The sequence below is a fragment of the Nannobrachium achirus genome (genome assembly GCF_963921795.1).
Source record: "Nannobrachium achirus genome assembly, chromosome: 9".
NCBI classification, from domain to species: domain Eukaryota; kingdom Metazoa; phylum Chordata; class Actinopteri; order Myctophiformes; family Myctophidae; genus Nannobrachium; species Nannobrachium achirus.
In genome coordinates, this window is record NC_137818.1 from 3,243,770 (window position 1) to 3,271,269 (window position 27,500).

Sequence of the window (27,500 nt, forward strand, 5' to 3'; positions counted from 1 at the left end):
ATACCTCACACACACACACACACACACACACACAGGCAGTAAGCAGCTGTGACGCTCCACAGCTTAAAGCTAACGTCACGTTTACATCTGATGAGCAATGAAGGAGACATGCTGAGATATACCGTACTACACATACTGTACACACACACACACACACACACACACACACACACACACACACACACACACACACACACGCGCCACACACACACACACACACACACACACACACACACACACACACACACACACACACACACACACACACACACACACACACACACACACTCACTAGTATATGATATATCGTCGTTGTCGGGTGAAAACCTTGTATGTCCAAAACCGTTAGTTTTGCATTTATCATTTTTAAAATGATTTAAACTAGTGAAAATGGACGATCGACAAGCACACAACGCCTCGCACCGCGAGGCGTTGTGTGCTTGTGCGAGGCGTTGTGTGCTTGTAGATCTGCTGTTTTCACTAGTTTTGTGCGACAGCCTTGTATGATGAAGCAGGGCTTTACTTTGCGAAGAAACGTACACATTTGAAACTTGGAGATACGAGGTTTCTGCCCGACAACGACGACATGTATGTACTGTACAAACAGTAATGCAAATAGGATGATCCAGGGAGTGAACATGTTTTTGACATGTATTTCCTTTAAGGTAACTAGTCCTTACCCGTTCAAAGATATGAGCTCCAAAATGATGTGCAGTGTGTGGGTTATGGGATGTGCACTGTGCATACAGTATATGAGGGATGGAAAGTAACTTTAACTGGTGCTTGCATGATAATATGTAGGAGCATCAATGTAAGAAATACCCGTTTCGTTTAATGGCTACCCCCCCCCCCCCCTGCCTGCGCACACATCCGCCTGCCTGCACGCACACGCACACACACACACACACACACACACACACACACACACACACACACACACACACACACACACACACACACAGAGAGAGAGCTGGTTAAACATGTTGCCTCATGCTAGATGCAGAATAGATGTGCCTCATGCTAGATGCAGAATAGATAGTAGATACACCATAAAAATGCTAATATACAGTATATGATTTGTGAAAGTGACAAACGGGCTTCACAGTTATGTTAGGTGTGTTCATATGCTAATGGTGATGCGATTTCAGATCAATTGCTCCAGCCACTGAGGAGAAACGTTGTTTCAGACAGACACTCACTCACTCACTCACTCAGACATTCGCAAAATTATAGTATAGATGTAGACTGTCTGCTATGTTTAATATTTATATTTGATAATATCACACTTTACAAGTTCATAGTTTCAACAGATTATTTAATTCAACAACTAATCAAGTCACAGACAGACAGTATCTTCAGAAGTGTCGAGTCATGTAAACAGCCGATGTTTAAGCTCATGCTTAATTAATACTCGTGAAAAGTAGGTTTTTAAGTAGGTGTTTAAGCTCACAACGTGTCCCATCTGCAACGTGTTGGGAGCTTATACCGATGTTTCCTGTTGAGATTGGCACATTTCACCCAGGTTTTTTCAACTCACTCACGTCACTTTGTCTGCTGACCTCGCAACGAAATAAACAGAAAATTAACACAAATAAAAACTAGAAGCAGTGCTCTTCCGAGCACAGGTCTCCACCAGGCCGTGCGTCCTGGTGGTGCTACTGTATAATAGGCCAATGTAAAAAGGGTGGCATATGTTCTTCACCTTAGATCTTTCATGGCAATCGGACGCTGCATGCATGATTTCAAGCATTGTGTTCCAAAAATGTGTTTTGCTAAAGTCTACCTGCTGGTGGCGCTATAACAGGACAATGTTAAAAAGGTAGCATTTGTTCCTTGACCTAGTGGGAATATGTGTGGCAAATGTCACGGTAATCGCAAGCTGCGTTGATGATTTGAGGCATTTTGTTCAAAAACAGAGCAATCCTGCAAACTTTGGAAGCTAATATTAGCCAATCAGGATGGAATATGAAATATCAGACGGATCGGACTTGATCACATGACTATAGAGATACTGTGTACCGATTTGCATGATTTTTGGATAAAATCTCAAGGAGTAATATCCAAAAATGTGTTTTACATAAGTCGGCCCAAAGGTGGCGCTATAAAAGGCTGATGTGAAAAATGCAGGGCAAAGGTTTATCCTTAGCCTCTAGGGAGTGCGCTTACAAAGTTTGAAACTGATCGGTGGAGTTATAGGTAAAACCACAAATCGGGCTGTTATAGCGCCACCATGATGCTGATTAAAAAAAAAATAAGTGGCATTTCTTCCTTGGCCTAGTGGGAACGTAATAATTGCACTTTGCGTTTGTGATTTGAGGCATTTTGTTCAAAACGGCTCAATCCCACAAACTTTGGAAGCCAATCTTAGCCAATCAGGATGGAATATGCAAAATCGGACAGATCCGTGTCGATCACATGACTGTCGAGATATTGCCTACCGATTTGTAGGATTTTTGGACAAAATCTGTAAGAGTAGTGCACAGAAATGTGTTTAGAAAACATCGGCCACTAGTTGGCGCTAGAAAAGGCCCATTTGAAAAATTTAGGGCAGAGGTTCTAGATTGGCATCCAGGGAATGTGTGTGCTCACTTTGGCAGCGACCGGGCCAACGGCGACTGAGATTTGGCGCTCACAAACTGCGAGGACGCACGGACGGACGCACGGACGGACGGACGCACGGACGCACGGACGGAGAGGAAAACATACTCTCCCCCATGCCTTCGGCTGGTGGAGACAATAAAACAATTCACAGGAGGCAAGCAGTGATCACCCCATGATGTGCAGTGTAGTTTCAAATGCACTACATTGCAGGCGTTCTTTGAGAGTGGAAAAATAAGAAGACACGTGTGACAGGAAATGTGCCAATCTCAATACGGCTCGTTCCTGACGCATCACAGTCGTGCAAATAATTCAGTTATCCCACACCCTCTCGTGTAATATTGCAATTATACAACCACCAACAAACAAAACACATTAAAGTATGCTATTCACACTGTGGGGCAATTTAAACAATTTAAACAATTGCTATTCGCTAATCTGATTCCTTGGAAGAGTTTGACTGACAAAAAATAGTCCCTGTTGATGATTAAAAAGAGCTGCGCTGCGAGCGCAGTCACCGAGGCGTGCAGCAATCACCACAGCTGAGCTGTCAGTTTCAATAGGCTATGCTCCGCCGTACGACCGTATCGCGCAGCGAAAATAGCCGATATACAAGTAACAACGCGGCGCGACGACGCGTTGTCACTTGTAGATCGGCTATTTTCGCTGCGCGTCACGATACCATTGTATGACAACAACTCCGGTGAGAGTGGCTAGTTACTGCAAGCTGCTACTGTGTTTTTTCCTCCAGAGGGCGCAGCTGTGCCATATATGGGATAATCAGGTGCAGTGGCGGAGTGATACATTCTTCATGTGATTAGGCCCAGGTCTAGCAGTGCTCTATCTGTGCTTGTTTGATGCACGGCTGGAGAGCCTGTTTTCCATTGAGAGCCGGACTACTTGTTGTATAATAGGGAACAACGGTAGATCTAAGTAAAGAAAACCTTCCACTCAAATAATTATAGCAGCTCAGCGGCCCTAGTGGTTATAAGGTATTACTGCAGTTGCTGTGCGATTACCATAAAATGCAATAAAACATAAAAGCGATATTTCTTCCATGACACTATGGTTTCTGTGAGTTCTGCATTAGTTGGATGGTAAATGGGTTTCAGGCCCATAATGTAGTTTATTCTGATGAATTTGTCTCCAATATGAGATGAATGTTCATCATTAGTGTGCAGGGCCTTACCTTCTGCTCAGCTCTGATTTATAGGATACTCTATACTCCCTTATCCATGAAGATAATTTGATGACTTATCTTAAAATTCATATACTACTACCAGGAGCTGGTGCCTGCTAGACAATGGTGGGGAAGGAGGCTAACTTAGGACATTTTATTTTGTTTTGTAGCCTGGCGGGCCATCCCTCAGACTGCGTTCACTCATTCCTCCTCATTCCTCATTTTCTGATCGCGGCCAATCAGAGACTGCGTTTCAACTGCTGTCCGCACAACAAGTGAAAAGCTTCCCCTGATTGGTCCATGGTGTAGATGGTGACGTCGTAGATGCTCGCTGCAGCATTTTCTAAACAACATGGCTGCCCTCGATGCAACAAGTGTAACAGTTAACGCTGAAACAATAAAACAAGCTAAAAGTGCAGTTATTTCAGAGTTGGAATCAATTACAACAATTAAAAAGGAACACGGGGATGCGCTAGCGGAGTTCATCGGCCGAAAAGACGTGTTTGTTTGCCGTTCTTCCACCTGGCTGAGAGATGTTTTGCTACGCTGATTGGTTAGAGGAGTCTGTCTGTCAAGGCAAGTACTCCCGCCCACTTTTCAAGCTGCCTATAGCCCAAAGTCCAGACTTATATTGTGGGAAGGAACCAGTGAGTGAATGCACAGTATGAGGCTGGCTGGCCAGGATACTTGTTGTGAGCTCTGAGAACAGAAAAATAAATGAGGCCCCGGAGACTGAAACTACAGCCTCCCTGCTGTGTCTCTCTCTCTCTCACACACACACACACACACACACACGCACACGCACACGTACACGCACACGCACACACACACTCACACGCACACTCACACTCACACTCACACTCACACTCACACACACGCTCACGCGCACGCGCACGCGCTCGCACACGCACACGCACACGCACACACACACACACACACACACACACACACACACACAGTTTGTTTACTTCAAACGACAACAACACAGATGTAACTTGAAGTGGACTGTGAGTGTGAAGCAGAACTAACTGAACACAAAGCTCTGCAGGGCCTGAGGAGTCAGAGACTGTAGTACAGTATTACAGTAAATAACTATACACACACAGGGACGTGCTGGCCATTGGGAAAAGCGGGACAACTCCCGAACGGCCGGTTCTTTCCCGGCCGGCCATTAGGAAAAAATCTAAAACAAAATGTCGGCCTTCGTTCCATTTTGGGGGCTGGGCGGCCAACAAAGTAAATCGTCACTGTCGGGCAGAAAACCTCGTATCTCCAAGTTTCAAATTTGTAGATTTTTTCGCAAAGCAAAGCCCTGCTTCATCATACAAGGCTGTTGCACAAAAGTAGTGAAAACACACAACGCCTCGCGGTGCGAGGCGTTGTGTGCTTGTAGATCGGCTGTTGTCATGGTCACAGACTTTTGTCATTGTCTACCCAGCTGTATCTCATGTGTAATCAGTCCTCATGTGTATATTAGTCTTGTTCCCCAGTCAGTCCTTGTCAAGTCATTGTTTGGTGTCACTGCATTTGTGGTTTCTGTTCTGGTCACCTATTATTTATTAAAACACCCAACCAAGGGTTTTTGATCACTACCTGCCTGGCTGTCCTGCTTTTGGGTCCTCACTACATCAGCACGTGACAGCTGTTTTCACTAGTTTAAATCATTTTTAAAATGATAAATACAAAACAAGCGGTTTTGGACGTACAAGGTTTCTACCCGACAACGACGAAATATAGCCTAACTCATGTACAGTAATTGGCCCACTGGCTTGTCACTTCCCAGCCAGCACGCCCACATGGGTCCCGCATGGGTACAGGGTGGGCTTCCCTACATGGGCCCCATGTGGGAATGTCCGCGGTTTCCACAAGGGTCCCTCGTGGGTTAGCCCACGTGGGCTCTGTGTGGGTTCTACATGGGCCCTGGGTGGGCCCCACCTCGGCTAATTTATATGGGACCCAGGTGGGAACCACTTGGGCTAGCCCACGTGGGCTCAACGTGGGTTCTATGTGGGCGCTGGGTGGGCCCCACCTCGGCAAATTTATATGGGACCCATGTGGGAACCGCCTGGGCTAGCCCACGTGGGTTCTATGTGGGAATGTCCGCGGTTTCCACAAGGGTCCCTCGTGGGTTAGCCCACGTGGGCTCTGTGTGGGTTCTGTATGGGCCCTGGGTGGGCCCCACCTCGGCTAATTTATATGGGACCCAGGTGGGAACCACTTGGGCTAGCCCACGTGGGCTCAACGTGGGTTCTACATGGGTCCTGGGTGGGCCCCACCTTGGCAAATTTATATGGGACCCAATTGGGAACCACTTGGGCTAGCCCACGTGGGATCAACGTGGGTTCTGCAGGGGCCCTGGGTGGGCCCCACATCGGCAAATTTATATGGGACCCAAGTGGGACCCACTTGGGCTAGCCCACGTGGGCTCTGGGTGGGTTCTGCATGGGTCCTGGGTGGGCCCCACCTCGGCAAATGTATATGGGACCCAGGTGGGAGCCGCTTGGGCTAGCCTGTGTGGGCTCTAGGTGGGTTCTACATGGGCCCTGGTTGGGCCCCACCTAGGCAATTCTATGCGGGAACCATAGGGGATAAACGTGGGATCCAAGTGGGCTCAACCTTGCTCCTAGGAAGATTTTAATGGTAGACTAAAACAGTGTTTGACATGAACTGTGTTAATTATTGAAACACCTAAAATACATTTTGGATGAAATAGACAATATACTGTATATTTGACAACGTTTATTACAAAAATAAACAAGATAATAAAATACAATATAAACTAGAAGAGAAAATTTCTAAGAAATTTTAAGTGTGCCTGCAGCTCGCTAAGTCTGTGCAAGCGGTGCAAGTCTGTGTAGCGGTTGGTGTTAGCATTAGCGTTATTTCATTTGACGCAACCCGCGTGTCTGTATGACAAACGGTTCACGAGATCAAGGGTCACTTTCTGTTTGGTGAGGGGCACTTCCTGTTTGGCGAAATAGGCCCCAATTAAGGTCATGGACGATTAATGAATTAAAGCTGCAAGCAGCGATGACCGGGCCCTCGCAGCTCTACCCACGTCACAAGGCCAGCAGCCAATCAGAAACCAAACAGGAAGTCAGCCATTTCGACTAATTAGTGGCGTTTTGGAGCATTTTTGGCCGTTATCACGGGTCGCACTTTAACGACAGTTTTTTGAGAAAAAATTGTTTTGTGAGAAAAAAAAAAATTGAGAAAAAAACTTTTTTGAGAAAAATACATTTTGAAATAAAAAATGTGAGAAAAAAAATTTTTTTGAGAAAAAAAAATGAGAAAAAAAAAATGTTGAGAAAATTTTTTTGAGAAAATAAAAATTTTGAGAAAAAACATTTTTGAGAAAAAAAAATTGAGGAAAAAAAATTGAGAAAAAAAAATTTGAGAAAAAAATTTGAGAAAAAAATTGAGAAAAACATTTTTTGAGAAAAAAAAATTTTTGAGAAAAAAAAATTGAGAAAAAAAAATTGACAAAAAAAATTTTTGACAAAAAAAATTTTGAGAAAAAAAAAGTTTTGAGAAAAAAAAAGTTTTGAGAAAAAAAAAATTTTGAGAAAAAAAAATTTTGAGAAAAAAAGAAAAGGTATGACACCAGCCGCGAGTCTGTACGACAAACGGTTCATGAGTTATAGAGGCACTTCCTGTTTGGTGAAGGGCATAGAGGGGGCGGGGCTTAATCAATTACAGCTCATCCCTATTGGTCGGAAAAAGACCAAAGTTGTGTGAGCATTTTACATTTTAAATGACGTTGCTAGGCAAAAGTATGGCAGAGTTATGTGGCGCCAAAGTTTCTGGGTTTTTTTCGGAGTCCCCCATTCAAAGTCAATGGAGTTTTTGGGCGTCGTTTTTTGCGAATTACATCGCAATCGTAACGCGGATCGGAAAGAAAAGTAATAGCACACCATTCCCGGCCGAGCCGCACATTTTGATGTATATATTGCGGGGGTGGCGTAAATCGTGCGGCAGTTATTACGTGCCGAAGTTTCCCCCATTCTAAGTCAATGGGGTTTTTTGGCGTCGTTTTTTGCGAATTACGTCGCAATGGTAACGCGGATCGGAAAGAAAAGTAATAGCACACCATTCCCGGCCGAGCCGCACGTTTTGATGTATATATTGCGGCGGTGGCGTAAATTGTGCGGCACTTATTACGTGCCGAAATTTGCAAGAACATTACCGACCGACCGACCGACCGACCGACTTAAGTATGGCGGATTACAATAAGTGTTCTGCTATTGCATAGCAGGCACACTTAATAAAGATAGCAGCAGCATGAAGGCAAACAGATCAAATGTGCAAGTGTACATACAGTACATTAAAAAAAACACTTGAAATGCAAAAAGAGATATTCCCATAATGCTCCACAGACTGCTAACAGAACAAAATAAAGGATAAAAAAATGTCCAAAAACATAAATTGTGTAAGAGGTGCATCAAAATCTTGAATTTTGTAACAAAACTGTTTTAGGGCATAGGTTTTCTGGAATCCACTGTTCATTCATGTTGCATTCATCAATCTGGGTCCGCTGTGCTTGTGGGTGTTTTTTTTAGCCAACCACAGGGGGGAGAGAGAGAGAGTTTGTCTAATGGGGTGGCACATCATCCAGATCTTTTTCTGTTGTATGTCCTTACACTCCGTTGCAGCAATCCAGTCGAGTGTGTCATTGTCTAGGTCATGATCATTCTCGGCCACGATCACCATTCAGTGGCTGGTATATAGGGCAGCTGGTCATCACATGCTACACAGTCTGTGATGGATCCTGTGCTGCACTGAAACGTCCCACACCTGTCCTCAGGTGATTGAGGGTTGTCCACTCCTTACGGGGGAGGTGCTGGTCAGGAACATCTGTGAGATCCTTGATGAATTGGTGAAGCCTGGATGGTTCTGCTGCGTTCCACTGGTCTGTCCATCTTGCCTTCACCCAGGAAGCCTTAACCTTAGATATCTCCGACATGGCAATTCCTGAGTTTATGGCAAAAGTCAAAGAAAGGATTAGCCACAAGATATGAATGTAAAGTAGTCATTCTATCTTTAAACACACTTACACTGGCGTCACCAGGAATGAGATTTTAGTAGGCGAAATGCCAGCCGAAATGCCAGTGAAGTGCATTGCGACGCATTGTGAGCTTGTAGATCGGCTATTTTCAAATAGACAAAATGTATAGGGCTGAAGAGATTAATGTAGGCCTATGTTTTATAGCCTAATAATATTCTAAATAAGTAACTAGTAACTAAAGTCCAATAGTGTAGTACACAGGAGACAGACCATTTGGCGAGCGTGTGCACATTTGATTCTTTGTAAAGCCAGGTGACGATGACCCAAAGTAAACCCCCGTCACCCAATGAAAACAATAGCAAAGATTTGCATCTCTATAAGCAAGTTGAGTAGGCCTATGCTATCAGCTGCCTACTGTCTACGTGCCTGCTGACTGTGGACAAACTGGTTTTGAATGTTCAATGTTTTCAGGCCACGGACCCCTTTGTTGAGAGAGATGAAGCAGGGACCACCAAAACCTTTACATAGATTCCATATAGTTTCATCATGACAGGAAAATCATCATTGTATTTTGGATCCATGTCGATTTGTGTTTCAGATATTTAACCACTTGAACAGTCAATACTTAATAAAGTTGACATTTCACTCACTACTTGGTCTGCTCTTTTCCCTCTCTACAAAAATTCTTTGCCCAAATGTCTGATCTACAAGCTCACAACGCCTCGCAGTGCAAGGCGTTGTGAGCTTGTAGATCTGCTATTTTTGGCTCAAGTTCTCAGAATATGGACGCTAGGGTTCAAGTGGTTAATATAAAAAATGAGAAAATAAGGTTTCTATCACACAAATATTTGGAGGACCCCCTTTAGTGACTCTGAGGACCCCCTAGGTGTCCCGGACCCCCTGTTGAAGACCCTTGATGTAGAATAAAAATGTAACTGCCAACCGTGATCTCTTCAACAAATCTGCCCCTTCCACTAGTTAGCTGCAGCCGTATGCTGTCACATTCAACTTCAGTTTTTTCCACACAACATTAAAGTTAGCCAAGATCAATATCCCAACAAAATCACAAACATTATGTAAGTTTATATTACCATTGTCACTTATGGGGTACTTCATTGTCTGTCTGTAGATTGAAGCCTCTGCTTTTCAGGTTTGGGTTGAGCACATTATTTGTCTTCAAGAAAGAGGGGACAAATGAGATTTCAAAAGTTAAAGCAATGTAAATTTCAATGTAGGCACACACATATTTCAATCTGGCTTGATTTACAAGCTCATAACGTGCTGTGATGCTTTATTAGCTAGTAGAGCTGCTGTTTTTGTGGGTTTGCCCAGACTAGGAACACATTGGGTACATTAACCAACATATACAGTACATACGGTAAACCAACATACATTGTAATCTAGGGATTTAAAACATAATATATAACAATATTGGCCTGCCTAAATCCATGGTTTGAAATAATTTGTTACAATGTGATAACATAACATTACATCTAGAGCATAAAACATGTAACTTGTTGTTTAAAGATAATGTCCTTAGTTAAGTTGACAAAATCAACAAACCGTGAGTTAAAACTAGCCTGTATCTAGGCTAGTCTAGAACATTTTAGAATATAGATTAGACAATGAGGCTACTTACTTACCATATACTTTTGGATTTTTTAAGGTCCATTCGTGGAAGCAAGTCCTGTCATGAAGTTCCTCACTCTCAAATGACAAAGAAAAAGTGATTCAGTTTCAAAAAAGTCTGGGAAGCACAGTGATTGGTTAGACGGTCAATAACACCTACATGTGAAATCACCCTGTATTCACATGGTAATGAGAGGCTTGGTTTGGTCTACTCACTGTGTGTGTCTGTCTGTCTGTCTGTCTGTCTGTCTGTCTGTCTGTCTGTCTGTCTGTCTGTCTGTCTGTCTGTCTGTCTGTCTGCCTGCCTGCCTGCCTGCCTGCCTGCCTGCCTGCCTGCCTGCCTGCCTGTCTGTCTGCCTGTCTGTCTGTCTGTCTTGTTGAACAAAATGAATGTGGTGTTGTAGCCTAACGTAGCCAGACTATATACTAATGCAGCTAACTAACTGCAGTATTGGGTGGATTGTTTAGCTCTGCTAGGCTAGTGGTGTTGTACAAAGCAGCTAGGTAAACTAACTAGCAGCACATAAAGCAAAGTCCAAAGTCTGGCCAATCGTGGGAACACAGACAGATTGTGTATGGCCTGAGGCCCACTTCCATGTTATTTTGATCAACATTTTGCCTGTTATCTCTCCTATTGGTACAGCATGGAATTGTTATAGCATCAAAGCCATGGATATTATTACTATTATTACCCAGGCCTAATTAGCCCACATGTAGCCCATGCAGAAACCGCGTGGGCCAGCCCACTTCCATCCCATGCCCAGTTAGCCCACATTTAGCCCATGCGGGAACCACGTGGGCCAGCCCACTTCCATCCCAGGCCCAGTTAGCCCACATGTAGCCCATGCGGAAACCACGTGGGCAGCCCACTTCCAACCCATGCCCAGTTAGCCCATATGTAGCCCATGCGGGAACCACGTGGGCCAGCCCATGTCCATCCCATGCCCAGTTAGCCCACATGTAGCCCATGCGGGAACCACGTGGGCCAACCCACTTCCATCCCATGCCCAGTTAGCCCACATGTAGCCCACGCGGGAACCACCTGGGCCAGCCCACTTCCATCCCATGCCCACTTAGCCCACATGTAGCCCATGCGGGAACCACGTGGGCCAACCCACTTCCATCCCATGCCCAGTTAGCCCACATGTAGCCCACGTGGGAACCACCTGGGCCAGCCCACTTCCATCCCATGCCCACTTAGCCCACATGTAGCCCATGCGGGAACCACGTGGGCCAGCCCATGTCCATCCCATGCCCAGTTAGCCCACATGTAGCCCATGCAGGAACCTCGTGCCCCAGCCCACTTCCATCCCATGCCCAGTTAGCCCACATGTAGCCCATGCGGGAACCACGTGGGCCAGCCCACTTCCATCCCATGCCCAGTTAGCCCACATGTAGCCCACGCGGGAACCACCTGGGCCAGCCCACTTCCATCCCATGCCCACTTAGCCCACATGTAGCCCACGCGGGAACCACGTGGGCCAGCCCACTTCCATCCCATGCCCAGTTAGCCCACATGTAGCCCATGCGGGAACCACGTGGGCCAACCCACTTCCATCCCATGCCCAGTTAGCCCACATGTAGCCCATGTGGGAACCACTTGGGCCAGCCCACCTCCATCCCATGCCCAGTTATCCCACATGTAGCCCACGTGGGATCCACTTGGGCCAGCCCACTTCAATCCCATGCCCAGTTAGCCCACATGTAGCCCATGTGGGAACCATGTGGGAAAGCCCACTTCCAACCCATGCCCAGGTATCCCACATGTATCCCACGTGGGACCCATGTAATTTGCCCACATCAAGCCCATGCCCACGTGGTACCCAAGTAGCCCAACTCGTACCCATGCGGGACCCATGTGGGCGTGCTGGCTGGGTTGTCATGATCTGAAATGGCAAATCTTTGAGTAGCAGCACTCTATAGTGCGCAATGAGGGCCTCTACAACTCTTTTTCCCGGGCTGAATCAGGGGCCCAGCACGTCCCTGGTACACACCAATCTGTTGTTTGGGTTTTGAAACATGACTGGAGGATATTAAAGCCTCTTGAGACGCTGCATCCTCAAAGCACAACAACACAACAAGAAAGAACACAATTCATCAGCACAGAATAAACACATATCAACAAGGACTGTAGGCCTACATAAGTTGAGTTTCCATAAAGCCTGTTAATTTGCATTAAGGGTTTTGCGCAAACATCTTTTTATGGAAACACTTCAAAATTCGAATAAACTTTCATTATCTGCAAAAACTTTTATCAGCTTGGAGGAGGTGGATTTTGAGGCTTTATCGAATAAACTAAATGCGCATTTGTGAATGGAACCGGGTCAGCCAATAAATGATGACGTTCTGGTCCATTGTATTATCGTTAGCCCACAAAACACAAAACTCAGCTGTAGCTCTTTACAGACTGTTGTGCAAAGACAACCTCCGACAGAACTTAAAACGAAGATTTGTTCAAGCTGAAACAGCCAAAACATGTTGGATCCCTCTGTGCATACTGTATTTATAGATAATGGTGTAGTGCTCATTTTTTGTGTCCTCCAACTTTGAGTGACCTTTCATACAGTAGCGGTGAAATATTCCAGATATGTAATAAATAAGGTAACATTTGGAAGGAAGAAAGAAAGAAAGAAAGAAAGAAAGAAAGAAAGAAAGAAAGAAAGAAAGAATCTTGATAACCTATTACACTGCCAAACCAGCTCTTTGTAGATGTAACACCAGTAAGACATGGAATATGAATTGAAACCACTAATAAAGGTATCTATCTATCTATCTAAGAAAGAAAGAAAGAAAGAAAGAAAGAATCTTGATAACTTATTACACTGCCAAACCAGCTCTTTGTAGATGTAACACCAGTAAGACATGGAATATGAATTGAAACCACTAATAAAGGTATCTATCTATCTATCTATCTATCTATCTATCTATCTATCTATCTATCTATCTATCTATCTATCTATCTATCTATCTATCTATCTATCTATCTATCTATCTATCTATCTATCTATCTATCTATCTATCTATCTATCTATCCATCCATCCATCCATCCATCCATCCATCCATCCATCCATCCATCCATCCATCCATCCATCCATCCATCCATCCATCCATCCATCCATCCATCCATCCATCCATCCATCCATCCATCCATCCATCCATCCATCCATCCATCCATCCATCCATCCATCCATCCATCCATCCATCCATCCATCCATCCATCCATCCATCCATCCATCCAATATGAATTGAAAGCACAGTACCCAGCAGTGTGTTTGGACTGCTATGACAAGATGATGACATGGTTGTGACATCGGCAACATATTCTAAATAATTGCTTTTACAATGAAAAGCATGTTTGAGTGGCAGCCTCTCACAACTAGAACACAGCAACAAGCGGATGTGAAATTGATTTGCGTTCATGAATTATTAATGCTTTCATTTCTCCTGATTCACTCTGGAAGGAGAGTACAGTTCCTCTCTGTTCAATCACGGGTGGCAGAAATCCACACAGACCCTTTTTACAGTATAATCAGAATAATTCTACCATTCTAACGCCCTACCAAAGGCCTAAAGTACAACTTTAGTTTTTTACAACAAGGGTTCATATTTTAGATTGTAATTAAGGAATATAAAAGATGAGTGTTAAATTGATTTCATTTACTTCTTTCTATTGTTTTAGAGATTCTTATTTCAGTGGTTGGGGGCATGCGTACAAGTGGCAAAATATGTCATTTTTCACAGAATAAGCCCATTCCCAAGACACAATGCAACCTTTCATGGTTGGATGTTAATGTAAATAGCAATAAAGAAACTGCTGGCTTATTGTGTCTAAAAATACATATTTAGCCACTTTTGTACGCATGCCCCCATGCGTACACATGCCCCACATTTTAACACGGTAAACGCGATAAAACAATAGAACGAAGCAAATGAAAACATTGTAACACTAACTTTTTCTTTTCTCTAATTACAATCTAAAATATGAACCCTTGTTGTAAAAAAACAAAGTTGTACTTTAAGTTTATAAAGTTAACCCTTTCCAAGCCACGGGGAGCCCCTTAATATTAAAACTGGAATATACCGGACATCTGAGCAAGGGTGTCGCAGCCGCGCCGCCTTTTACCGTACTGGGTCATTAAAACCGAAATAAATGATTTTTATCCGATCGGCGATCGTCTAACCTTCCCTAGTCATCGCTCGTCCATCGATAGCTCATGGCTGCTCTGACATGAAGCAGAAGTGACGTCAGCTCCATTCCTTCTTTAAGCTTCCTTGCTGTCGTCCGTTTACTGTTTAGACGATTACATTAGCATAGCTGGAGTGCTAAGGGCTAAGCAGCCAAAATGCCCACATCGACCGTTCAGTCATACCTGGACCATATGCTTGGATTATATGCACACGGATCGCGCACGCGAAACGCACGGGGAGACGATGCCTCGGCCAAAACCTCCACTCTATCCAGATGGAGATCCAGATATTCATGGTGAGCAAACGACCGGGGTTTGAAAAAAAAAGAAAAAACAACGGCGCGGTTCAAGAAGGAGGGGTGGCGGGCTCATGTTTATAAACATAATATTATGTCTCAGATCATAATACAATTATAGAAATGTCACGGCTAATCTACCAACAACCATTCTATTTCGGCTGGCAAACTGTTAAGAACATATAAATGCATTTGAAATTAAATAAAAATGCTAATTTTCAGGATTCCAATTTAAAAATAGCTAAACAAATATTCAGGATTCCAATTCAAAAATAGCAGATCTACATGCTCAAAATGTGTCGCACTGTGACGCGTTTTGCAATTGTAGATCGGCTACTTTTGCTAGGCTTGACAGTATATGTGGCTTATTGCTTTAATAACCCTAACCCATGATGCCAGGGTGGAAGACCACTGCTCAACTCAGAGCAGGGCGCGAGGCTGTGGGGATCACTTGGTTGATGGCAGCACGTCATCTCATCTCGTTTCCAAACTGGGGAACTACAGTAGGCACACATGAGAAGCTCTTAACGAGCTGGGGTTGCTATGGTAACTTTACCATCGGTCTGAGGAGATGCTGACCCACCCTGTCTGCTGGATATGACTCACTGGCATTCACATGAAAATTAATATTCTACCTCTACCCCAGGGGCCCCTAGGGGGTCCTCAGAGTTACTACAGGGGGTCCTGCAAATCTTTGAGTGATAGAAACTTTTTTTTCTCCTTTTTTATATTAACCACTTGAAAAAAAAAGAGCAGACTAAGTACAGAGTGAAAGGTCAAGTTTATTAAGTATTGACGTTTCAAGTGGTTAAATATCTGAAAACACACATTAGTGGCGTTTCCATAAACTTATTCGAATTAGGGAAGCGAATTATCAGAAATACACATTAAGACAAAGCGAATTTAGCATGTTTCCATTTGCGGGTGTCATTCGAATTAGCGACGGTCGCAAGAGTTGATCGGGCTGATTTTTTTCAGACCGAACCTGAGCACTGCACCGTCTGCACGTCTGACTGCTGTGACTCGGTCGCTGTCTAGTAGTGGGAAGAAGGGATTATCAGTTATCATCATGGCCCCAAATAACTTTTAAATATATTACAATTGGCGACGAGTCTCTTACGAAATTGGCAAGAGTTCCTCTCAATACATAAAGCTACCGGTTCACCGGGAAAACCGTGGTCGCGTCGCTGCACAGTGCAAGTTTCAGCGTCCTCTGGAAGGTCAGGTGGCCGATCTGCAAGCTCACAACGCGGCGCGGAGACGTGGATGCGAGCTGCTGTGCCTGTGAGCCTGTAGATTGGGCACTTCAGGCACGCAACACCGTGGGATGAGGAAGGGTTCGCTCGCCACCGATGGCTTGAGGTGAAAACGGGAGGAATTTACACATGGTCCGTGTCACTCCATGTGTAACAAACAACAGGTTTGTTATGTGGGCTAACGCTATAGGCTACCATGGACAAAGCGGCAGGGGAAATGGACCTAGAACGTCATAATCTATTCGCATTTATTGTCTGACCCGTTTCCATTCACTTAAGCGCATTTAGTTTATTTGATAAAGGCTCAAAATCCCTGCTTCGTCTCTCTCTCAACTAAGGGGGTCCTTGGCCTGAAAACGTTGAAGACCCCTGCTCTACCCTGTCTGCTGGATATGACTCACTGCCATTCAAATGAAGAGCAGCTATTCTACACACAAACCTCACCTCTCCACATTATGACGTCATCGTTGCTGTTAGGTAGAAACCTCTTATCTTCATATTCTAACTATCTTTTTTTCGTGAATTCAACGGCATACTTGACACTACATCTTGAAAAGTGTGAGAAGAGAACTCAAGCTTTGTTTCGGAATCTCAATGCATTTCCTGGTTTCCCGCTGTTGTGCAGTAGCGCTCATTTGGGGAAAGGATGAAATGCAGTGAGATTCCGAGACGAGATGGAGTAAAACACACCCAATTGAAAAATCACACCCAATGTGAAGTGAGCGGTGGTCGTGCTTGCATAACGTCTTCAGACTAGGATTTGAGTCTAGGATGTACAGGCTATGCTACACACACACGTTTTGCTATGGCAAAACGCTGAGGAAAAAGGCTACAGACACACGCACAGCCACTCTATGGAGTGGTTTACCACCGCTCAAATATGGACTGACACACCCAGAGGAGGTTGTGAATAGGTAGAGAACACTTGTGACAAGAAGGGAAGCATTAGCCTGGTTCCAGCCCATATTAGACCCCGCCCACTCTCAGAGTGGACTGTTTCTCTGCTCTGGAGTTGAGTAAATGATTCGGCAGTTTCCCGATCCAAAATTTGCGGCTCCTCCAATGAGCACAGGGGGTGGGGGGGTGGGTCTAATGAATATCCAATCCGTGCAGCAGTTGAATCGATTACCCTTCAGGAGGTTCACACACCAGGCAGGCAGGCAGGCAGGCACGCACGCACGCGCACGCACACACACACACACACACACACACACACACACACACACACACACACACACACACACACACACACACACACACACACACACACACACACACACACACACACACACACACACACTCACACACACACACACACACACACACACACACACACACACACACACACACACAAGGGTCAGTTATCCATAGAGAGATTACTATTTTATGACCCTCACGTCCCCACTGAAGGCACCCTGTACACAATATGCCTTCCGGTTGGTTCCAAGATTTCTAGCGGAAGAGCTGCGTTTAACCGAAGTTACGTCTGTTTACATTCCCCAGCGAAAAAACTAAAATAGATTGTAGCTCTTAACTCGCTCTTAAAGGGATATTCCACTTTCAAAAAACTTTTTGTCATTGTATGGTTTAATCAGGCTTTTATGAACACCCTGAACAGTTTTTAATTTGCTTGATTCAATATTTAGATATTTGATGTAAATGTTACCAGGCCCTCCAGGCCCAGGGCCTCTCCCCACACACACTCATTGTAACTTTAAACTTCATTTTAACCATGATAGATTCATTAAAAACACCCATTATTCTTTCTGGTGACTCATACTACCCTCCTAATACGTGAGCAGGCCGTGTTTTTTCCATAAATGTTTTATTGCATTTCATTTTTTTCCATTTTCCCAAAGAATTATTAAAAATAAACCGTGCGACACTTCACGTGTGTCGATACCGAGATGCGACGCTGCGCAGCCGCCCGCGTCCAGTGTGTGCTCCCCTTCAGAGAGCCGCAGAGCTTCCGACAAAAGCCAGTAGCTAACAGGCCGCTTCCCCAGGTCTTAAGGGTCCTAAAGCCAGTAGCTAACAGGCTGCTTCCCCAGGTCTTAACTCTTTTACTGCCTCGGACGTTCCCGTTCGCCCCAATTTTGACGGCGGCGCGTTGCCAATACGGCTCGTTCTTTTTACCTCGTCTGATGACTGTAAGCTGATGGGGGGTCGCGCCGCCGTGTACAGTAAAAACATCTCCCGTAACGCTGCTCTCAAAAATCCACCGCACGTTAGCAATAATGGAGTCCCAAATCACTTCCTGGCTGTTTTCTGTGGATCTGTTCTAGAAGATGCATTTCAGATGCTTTTTGCTGGCACCAGCCCCAATAAATACATTATAACATCTGGCAGTAGGACAGGGTCCTGCTGGAAATCATTGCGGACAAGTTGGTTGGAGCGTTTCCAGGTAATGATTTAAAAACCAATAAAAGGATCTTAAAGTGGATTCTAAAACCAACAGGCAGCAGGCCCAGTGCAGGGACCTTCAAGTAATGTGGGTGAAAAATCCCCCCAGGATTAATAAGGTCTGCAGTCTCTCTTCTCCCTTCTTATTTGTATTTCTCAACCGTCGATCCTCCAAATTACTCTCCATGTTTATTTCATTCAGATCCTACAGCGGCGTCAGTTCAGCAAGAGCTAGGGTCTGGCAAAGATGGGAGTCCTCATGGAAAAGAGGCATTACATTCTGTATAACACGGTTCTATTGTGAAAATAGCAGATCTACATGCTCACAACGCCTCGCCTGACAAAACGAGTTTTGACAGTTTTTTTACACAGGTTTCTAGGGTTTCTTGGGCTGGATATGGCAGCCTGGAACGGTTGTTCAAGTGCAGCTAAACTTGGCATGTTAGTAAACGTGCCACAATTAACGATAATGAATTGCTCCTGTGCAGCTGACCTGCGGAACCTGGGAATTTACCATTTTGTCAAGATGGGGAGAATACAAGTGTGGAGAATATAATAATAATACCTTGTTAAAGTGACCATTTTGTTAAATGTTGCATTTGTAGTTATTTTAATAACCAGCGCAGATAGACAAAGAGACATTCATGGATTTATATTTAAAGTTATACCATGTAACTTTTTTTATAAAACAAATCTTAAAATTGTCCTAACTCTTAAATCGCTAAAGTTTTAGAACACCCACTCCGTTATTTTCAGCTTCTGAAGCCTTCTCTTTATATGTTTTCTATGATCCTGACCGGGGTCCGGTTTTCGCGCAAAAATTACGTCATCATACACTACCGGCCAATCACAGCGAGGGTTATACACTGCCGGCCAATCACAGCGCATCTTGAAGTGGGGTCGCTAGCTATCACAATAGGGCGGCCATATTTGTAGGCGCCCGTGTGTCTCTATCTATACTCGGGTGAAACACTCCGTTTCTCCGGAATGCCTGAACGCACAGGAACCAGGGACCCCTCTAAAGATAGATCTCGGCGAGGTGGAGGCAGACGCGGGGGTGACGCGGGGGTGTGAGGCCCGGTCCGCGGCGAAAAACGGCCGAAAGACGCGGACGCTACTGACCACTAGTTGAGCAACTTACACAGTATAGCTTTAAAAGTAACTTTTATTCTCCCCCCTGGACCCAGGGTATGGCAGCTGCATACCCCTGCCATACCCAATTGACGCCCCTGAGATCCTATCTGGTCCTCTGGTTCCTCTTGCAGCAGAGTGGAGGTCTAATTTGAGAGAACGTCAGATATTAGAACGTTAATAGAATGCAGAGAGCAGCGACTGCCACTCCCACCTTATCTATGTTGCAGCCACTGTCTGTCACACTAATTAAAACTACTAATAACACTGTACGCACGCACGCACGCACGCACGCAACGCACGCACGCACGCACGCATGCACACACACACAGTTACCAGGCAACAATAGAGAGATATAATGAGCTGGGTTATCAGTCACAGTGAAAACTATTTGCCAGATTATAGGCCAACAGTGTGATTGCTCTCTCTCTCTCTCTCTCTCTCTCTCCGCATATTTCTTTATCACTATTTTACAGTAACACTACCAGCCCCCATAAGTCACATCTGCCCATGAAAGATTCTTGGGAATGGGCTTATTGTGTCTAAAAAGCCATATTTAGCCACTTGTACACATGCCCCCTCACCCACTGAAATCAAAATCATTAAAATGGCTACAACTATATAGAAAGCAGTGAATGAAAACATTTTAACACTCATCTTTTCTTTTCTCTGATTACAATCTAAAATATGAACCCTTGTTGTAAAATAAAACTAGATTGTCCTTTAAAGTCCACCCAGCATATGGAGAGAGAGAGAGAGAGAGAGAGAGAGAGAGAGAAAGAGAAAGAGAGAGAGAGAGAGAGAGAGAGAGAGAGAGAGAGCGAGAGAAAGAGAAAGAGAGAGAGAGAGAGAGAGAGAGAGAGAGAAGGAGAGAGAGAGAGAGAGAGAGAGAGAGAGAGAGAGAGAGAGAGAGAGAGAGACTTGGCCTGGTCCCATACAGTACATCTCCACTGAAAGCCCAATAAATTCATTTTATTGTGTTGTTCTCTTGTCCAGCGTTTATCAACCTTCTTGGTGCCAAGGACCACCAGATTGATATGTAGCCATCTGGCTGCAGTCTAGACCAGTGTTTCTCAACCACTGTGCCTGGGGACCTTTGGTGTGCAGTGCGAGGCGGTGCGAGGCGTTGTGTGCTTGTAGATCTGCTGTTTTCACTACTGTTGTGCGACAGCCTTGTATGATGAAGCAGGGCTTTACTTTGCGAAGAAACGTACAAATGTGAAACTTGGAGATACAAGGTTTCTTCCCGACAGTGACGATATTTACACCCCCGTATTATGTTGGTGTGCCCATGGATTCTTGGGACATGAAAAGTGTGCCCATGCAGAAAAAAAGGTTGAGAAACACTGGTCTAGGCCCCCATCTGAACAGGTTGTGTCACTATAGTCACTAACAAACAAATGGGAGATCTGGGCATGGGGAGCAGTGTTGATTTCGTCGACTAAAACTATGACGAAAAATGTTTGTTGACTGCGTTTTGTTCACTGACGAAAACTAAATAAAAACTAAGCAGTGATGACTAAAACTGAGACTAAATATATTGACAATTTTGTCAACAAAATAAAAACTAGACTAAAACGTTAGGGAGGGACTAGTGGAGAAGAGTCATTTTATGTTTGGTTGCTCTCAGGTTTGGTTGCTTGCGGAAAACAATGCTTGGTTGTCAGCACACAACCAAGCGTACATTCAGTCATTACGATGCCATCAAGGCCTGCCAAAATACATTTCAGTTGACTAAATCAATGTTAGATTTAGTCGCCTAAAATCTTATGATATTTAGTCAACTAAAATTAGACTAAAGCTAAAACTTTTCAGGTGACTAAATTATGACTAAAAACTAAATGACATTTTATTCAAAAGACTAAAACTAAATCAAAATTTGCCGTCAAAAACTGTATTGTAAAAGTACAACGGCGTGATGTCATCACGTTGTACTTTACAATACAAACCCCAAAATCAATCCTCCAGTTCTAGGCAACACAGAAGGGGGGGAACTTTTTTTCTATTTCCACACAACTCCTCTAAGGTATATTAATCACATAGTTTAATATTGAAAATGGGTAGTCTTCCCCTTTAACCACTTTAACCCTAGCATCCATATTCTGAGAACTTTAGACAAAAATAGCCGATCTACAAGCTCACAACGCCTCGTGCTGCCTCTATTTTTGGCAAAGAGGTTTGGTGTAGAGGGGAAAAAGAGCAGACTAAGTACAGAGTGAAAGGTCAGGTTTATTAAGTATTGACGGTTCAAGTGGTTAAATATCTGAAAACACTAACTGACATGAATCCAAAATACACTGATTGTGCTGTCAAACAATGAAACTATATGGAATCTATGAACAGGTTGTGGGGGGGTCCCTGCTTCATCTCTCTCTCAACTAAGAAATTACTACTACTTTTGCTGGGGGGACCCCCTGGGAACTATCCTCAAGGACCTCTGGGGGTCCCCAAACCCCACTTTGAGAACCAATGCTCTGGTCTATTCCCTGTTTACTTATATATACTTATATATATATATTTTTTTTTTTTTTCAGGATGGCTTTGGTATCCTGTGTAATCACGTTGGATAATTGCCATCAGCAATCATGTCATTTGTAATCAGGTTTAATCATGCATGTCAACTATGTTGTGTTGTTTGTCACGTAATGTCATTGGTAATCATGTGTAATCATGCATGCTGACTCGGTTGGCTTATACTGTCATTTGCAATCATGTGCTAAATGCACTATGCATTTACCGAGTTGACATGGCTATTACACTCCTTGCCCGCCAAAACCACAACCTCCAGGGACCCCCGGAGCTCCAGGGACTCCCAGGGACCCCCTGCCGCCGCCGCCGCCAAAAAGTACAAAAATGACCAAATGACCACCCCAACGGGGCAGCTCACAGGGAATTCCCGGGGACCACCGACTCCTGGTGCTCCAGAACGGATGCAAAAGTAGTCGCGCCCCCTAGTGGAGGACCCCCATCACTGCAGCGCACATATAATGCTGTAACTCGCCCCCCCAGCGTATACATGTGACATGACAGTCACTTATCTCCCGATTAGGGAGTCTTACTGGTTATTATTATATATTTCTTAGTTATCATCAGATTTCGAACTTTGTAACTATAACAGCCTGTACGCCTGCTGCCTGTTTTAGCGAAGGTCGTCAAACCGTGTTCTCCAAGCGAGGCTCTGATGTTTATTCGTTCCTGTTTGCTGCTGTAGCAACAAGCTGTTTCTTTTAATAAAGACAGTTGAAAAGGGTAGAATGACTAGGAAAAAAGGGTAGAAAAAAAGGCTGCAGTGCATCCAGCAGATTAAGCTTGTTTAGAACAGTGGTTCTCAACCTGTGGGTCCGGACCCCCAGGGGGGTCCCCAAAGGGTTCCCAGATAAATAACTTAATGTGAAACATTGTTTTCTCACTCAACTGTAAACAAACCAACATAAGGTTTAAGTATATAGAGGGTATCTGCACATTTCTAAAGTGACAATTTAAGGACTTTTTAATACCTCTAAAATGACAAATTAAACATAGGCCAAAATGGTTAAATATTAGAGGCAGAAATAGTGAAAATAGCAGATCTACATGCTCACAACGTCTCGCAACGATGTACCTTAGGTTTGTGTGATTTGTGTGCAAATCTTTGAATAATGTGTTTTTGAAGCGAACATTTGTAACTAAGATTTTGCTTCTGGGTGGTCCTTGGAACTAAATATTTTGAGATGGGGTTCGTGGCCAAATACATATCATTTTGGGGGTCCTTCACATGAAAACACAGAGGGTGTTCAGTTTGCTAGGGATTATATTATTTATGTGTATGTGAATGAAATGAATGAAAATGCATTGCATTATAACAATGACCAAAAATAAAACTACTACTACTACTACTACTACCAGTAAGACTCCCTAATCGGGAGATAAGCAACCGTCAGGTCACATGTATACACAAAGACGGCTGTAACTGGCATTGGTTTCTAGTTGTGTGGACAATGTATAGTTTTGGTTGGCTCAGAGAATGTGGGGTGTACCGATTTTCGTGATTTTAGGGCAAAATTTGTAGGAGCAGTGTCCAAAAATGTGTTTGAAAAAAGCGGCCTGATGGGGGCGCTATATGGGACAGATCCATGTTGATGACATGAGTGTAGACATACTGTGTAGCGATTTGTGTGATTTTAGGGCCAAATGTGTAGGAGTAGTGTCCAGAAAAGTGTCATAAGAAATCGTCCAGAAGGTAGCGCTAAATGGGACAGATCCATGTTGAAGAGATGAGTGTAGACATACTGTGTAGCGATGCGTGATTTTAGGGCAAAAATTGTAGGAGCTGTGTCCAAATAAGAAATCGGCCTGAAAGGGAGAGATCCATGTTGAAGAGATGATTGTAGACATACTGTGTACCAATTTGTGTGATTTTAGGGCAAAAATTGTAGGAGCAGCAACCAAAACTGTGTTTTGCAAGAATGGGCCTCAAGGTGGCGCTAGAAGAGGGCCATGTGAGAATTGATGGGTGGAGGTTGTGTCCCTGTCAGGCTCAAGGGCACACGGGGAACACGCCGACAACACCCCGACAACCCCCCCTCCTCCTCCCCCTCCTTCCCCCAACAGTCACTTATCAGCACAGCAGCACAGAAAGCACTATGGGGGTCTGTCATGATTCTGAATCCATTGCAAACATTTGTTTTGCACAAAACACTTTCCTTGGGCTAGAAATGGCCCCCAAAAACACCCAAAAAACTGTGAAAAATGATGACTCATCACTAAACCATCGTTTTGTGGGGCCATTTCTAGCCCAAGGAAAGTTTTTTGTGCAAACCCCTAGTTAGACCCCTCATATCCTACTAAAAGCAGGTTTTTTTTCTGGGTATTTTCCTCCTGTATAGAAAGTCGATGGGAGCCCAACTTGATATGGATAATTCTATGGGTAAACTTCAAAATAAAGTTTGGTTCCCGAGTCTAAAATCCATCGTTAGGTCCTAAAGAAGCCTAACAAAAAAGGTTTGGTGCTTTTATCCGCTTCGTTTCGATAATTGTGTTAAGAAAACCCACTAACGGGGGAAAGAAGAAAGGCAATTTGTCATTTCAGATACAGCTGTCACTCCAGACCATGACTGCACGGCCAGTAGCGTAGCAACCCCCCGCCGGGCCCCAATGCCAGGTTTCCACCACAGCCACCCCCCCCCCCCCCCCCCCCCCCCCAGTAGGCAACAGCGGCCATCAGAACACCATAGGTACAGTATAAATCAGGGGTCTTCAACGTTTTCAGACCCAAGGACCCCATAGTTGAGAGAGAGATGAAGCAGGGACCCCCACAACCTGTTCAGAGATTCCATATAGTTTCATTGTTTGACAGCACAATCATGAGTGTATTTTGGATTCATGTCAATGTGTGTTTTCAGATATTTAACCACTTGAACCGTCAATACTTAATAAACTTGACCTTTCACTCTGTACTTAGTCTGCTCTTTTCCCCTCTACACCAAACCTCTTTGCTGAAAATAGCCGAGCTTGTAGATCTGCTATTTTTGGCTAAAGTTCTATAATATGGACACTAGGGTTCAAGTTGTTAATATAAAAAGGATTGGAAGATTTGGAGGACCCCCTGTAGTAACTTTGTCTGAGGACCCCCTGTTGAAGACCCCTGGTATAAATGCTATTAATTACCTTTGAGTGGAAATTCTGTTCCTAATCCTCCTCTGAGTCATGGACTGATCAACAATATCCTACTTGCTTCTGTAGCATACAACTCTCTTTTTTTAATTGGGTGGCGGGCCCACCAAGGAAATCAGATATTAGTTTCAGAGACATGCTGTAGAAAACTACCATAACAGCCTTAAACGCTAAACAGACGGCAGAGAGATTCTCATGCCCACCGCTAAAAGTAAACAGGAAACAGCTGTCCTCAAGCAACTGATCTGATGGAGCAATCAGTCAAGATGGGCAATCCGGTAGGCATTTCAAAATAAAAGTTTTTTAAAAAGATATATTATTATTATTTTCCCGGAGCGATGGCGGGCCTCCTTCTCCCCCGGGCCCTAATGCGACTGCATTGGCTGCTTTGCCTATACAGTAGCTACGCCCCTGTGCACGGCACTGATGTCAAGTACCTTTGCTCAACTACTGTACTTTTAGTAGGGGAGAGCCTGCACAATTGCATCATTCTACTATTTTACCTAGAGATCCTTTTAACTACATATAGGTCATATTTTCAAGCAAAGGGCCTAAACATGTCTGCTTATAAAACACTTTTTCAATTGATAATTGATGGACATCATGAGTTATTAAACCGAAACCAGAAGATTATTGTTCTGTCCTCACTAAACGCTGTCCTCGTGGACGTATGTTTGGTTAGACAGGCAGCTAAACTAGTCAAGCTCCAAAGAACAGGCAGGTGTGTTGGACTTAGTAGCTTAGTAATTGTGAAACTGTGAACAAAATGACAAAAAGTTCACAATGAGAATGATACACAATATTATAAAAAATAAATGGCACTGCACATATCACAGAAGCTTAGTAAAAGGCCTAACATGACAAAACAGAGGCATATACAGGTATCAGTTGCCACAGACCCAAAGTAGTCCTGTCTTCAGATACAAGGAAATAACATTTGCCTACATGTCTATCAATGTACAGTGTCTGCATTCAAAGTACAAAACACTTAAATCAAAGAAACCATAACTTAGAGTAACCTGTTCAGAAAGCATGGCCACTTAGCACAACAGCCAGCATAGTCAACATGCATAGTCAACATGGGTTAGTTAGCAATTATTATGACCAAACATTACACTCCACATAAGTAATGGAAATTCAGTATGAAGCTAAACAACAGAATATATGTATTTTCAAAGCGAACGTTTGTAACTCAAATTTTGCTTCTGGGGGTGGTCCCTGGAACTAGATATTTTGAGATGGGTGTCCGTGGCCAAATACATATCATTTTGGGGGTCCTTCACATGAAAAGGTTTGAGAACCACTGACATAGTAGTCTCTCAAGAACAGACTAACTGAGCTCCAGTTGAGTGAAAAGGACCTTTTCTTTGACGATTGCTGGCCAGATTGCTGACATAGAAACATAGGGTTTTCAAAAAAACCTTAGAAGGATTCAAAAGACACTTATAGAATCGGGTCAAAATTCAAATTTTCTCAATTTTTGAAAAATAGCAGATATACAAGCTCACAGCGCGGCACCAAGTGCCGCGCTGTGAGCTTGTATATCTGCTATTTTTCAATAGTTAAAGCACAAAATAATGATACACGATACTGTGTACCTGTTCTGAATGGGTAATGTGTCTGCTGTAGCGTCAACTCCCAGTGTGATGACTGATGGCTTTAATCTCATTGATCTGCTAGAGAGAAAGCAGAGCTGCATCAACACAGCTGTCGGGGGGAACGGTTCCTTTGTTATTATCATAAAATAAAATAAACCTTTTAAAACTGTGAAAATCTACAAACTTGTACATTTTCAATGTGACACCCTAGTATTATGGCAATTGTTTACTTTCTTATCCACAACATATGTTTTAATAAACATAACAAAAAGTTTTAATATGGAGATACAAGGTTTCTGCCTGGCAGCGGTGATGTTTCACTGTGTTGGTGGGTGGTAAACATAATTAGCCAGGGAAGGAATCAATCCATTGTTGTAGAGAAAGGCTACGTGTGTCTGACGGCTGATCTATGATCTGCGGTGCGATGCAGACGCAGAACCACAGCAGCAGAGCTGCAAGCTGTGAGCTGTGTTTACCATTATATAACCATATACTATACATTATATACTATACATTATATAGGCCTACATTGTTTTACCTATCATGACTTCCCTCTGATAAACC

At 43.9% G+C, this 27,500-nt stretch overlaps 1 protein-coding gene and 1 long non-coding RNA gene across 2 annotated transcripts in view; one reads left to right on the forward strand and one right to left on the reverse strand.

Annotated features, from left to right (window-relative positions):
- Positions 1-27,500, forward strand: part of LOC308291803 (acid-sensing ion channel 1-like) — a gene marked incomplete at both ends in the record, with an annotated part of 330,088 nt that overhangs the window by 202,784 nt on the left and 99,804 nt on the right. The window lies entirely within an intron of this gene.
- On the reverse strand, positions 8,343-10,572 carry LOC308291939. Its single transcript, XR_013962372.1, has 3 exons — positions 10,427-10,572; positions 9,875-9,957; positions 8,343-8,749 (listed from the first exon to the last, which is right to left on the reverse strand). It is a non-coding gene; the product is annotated as an uncharacterized lncRNA (long non-coding RNA).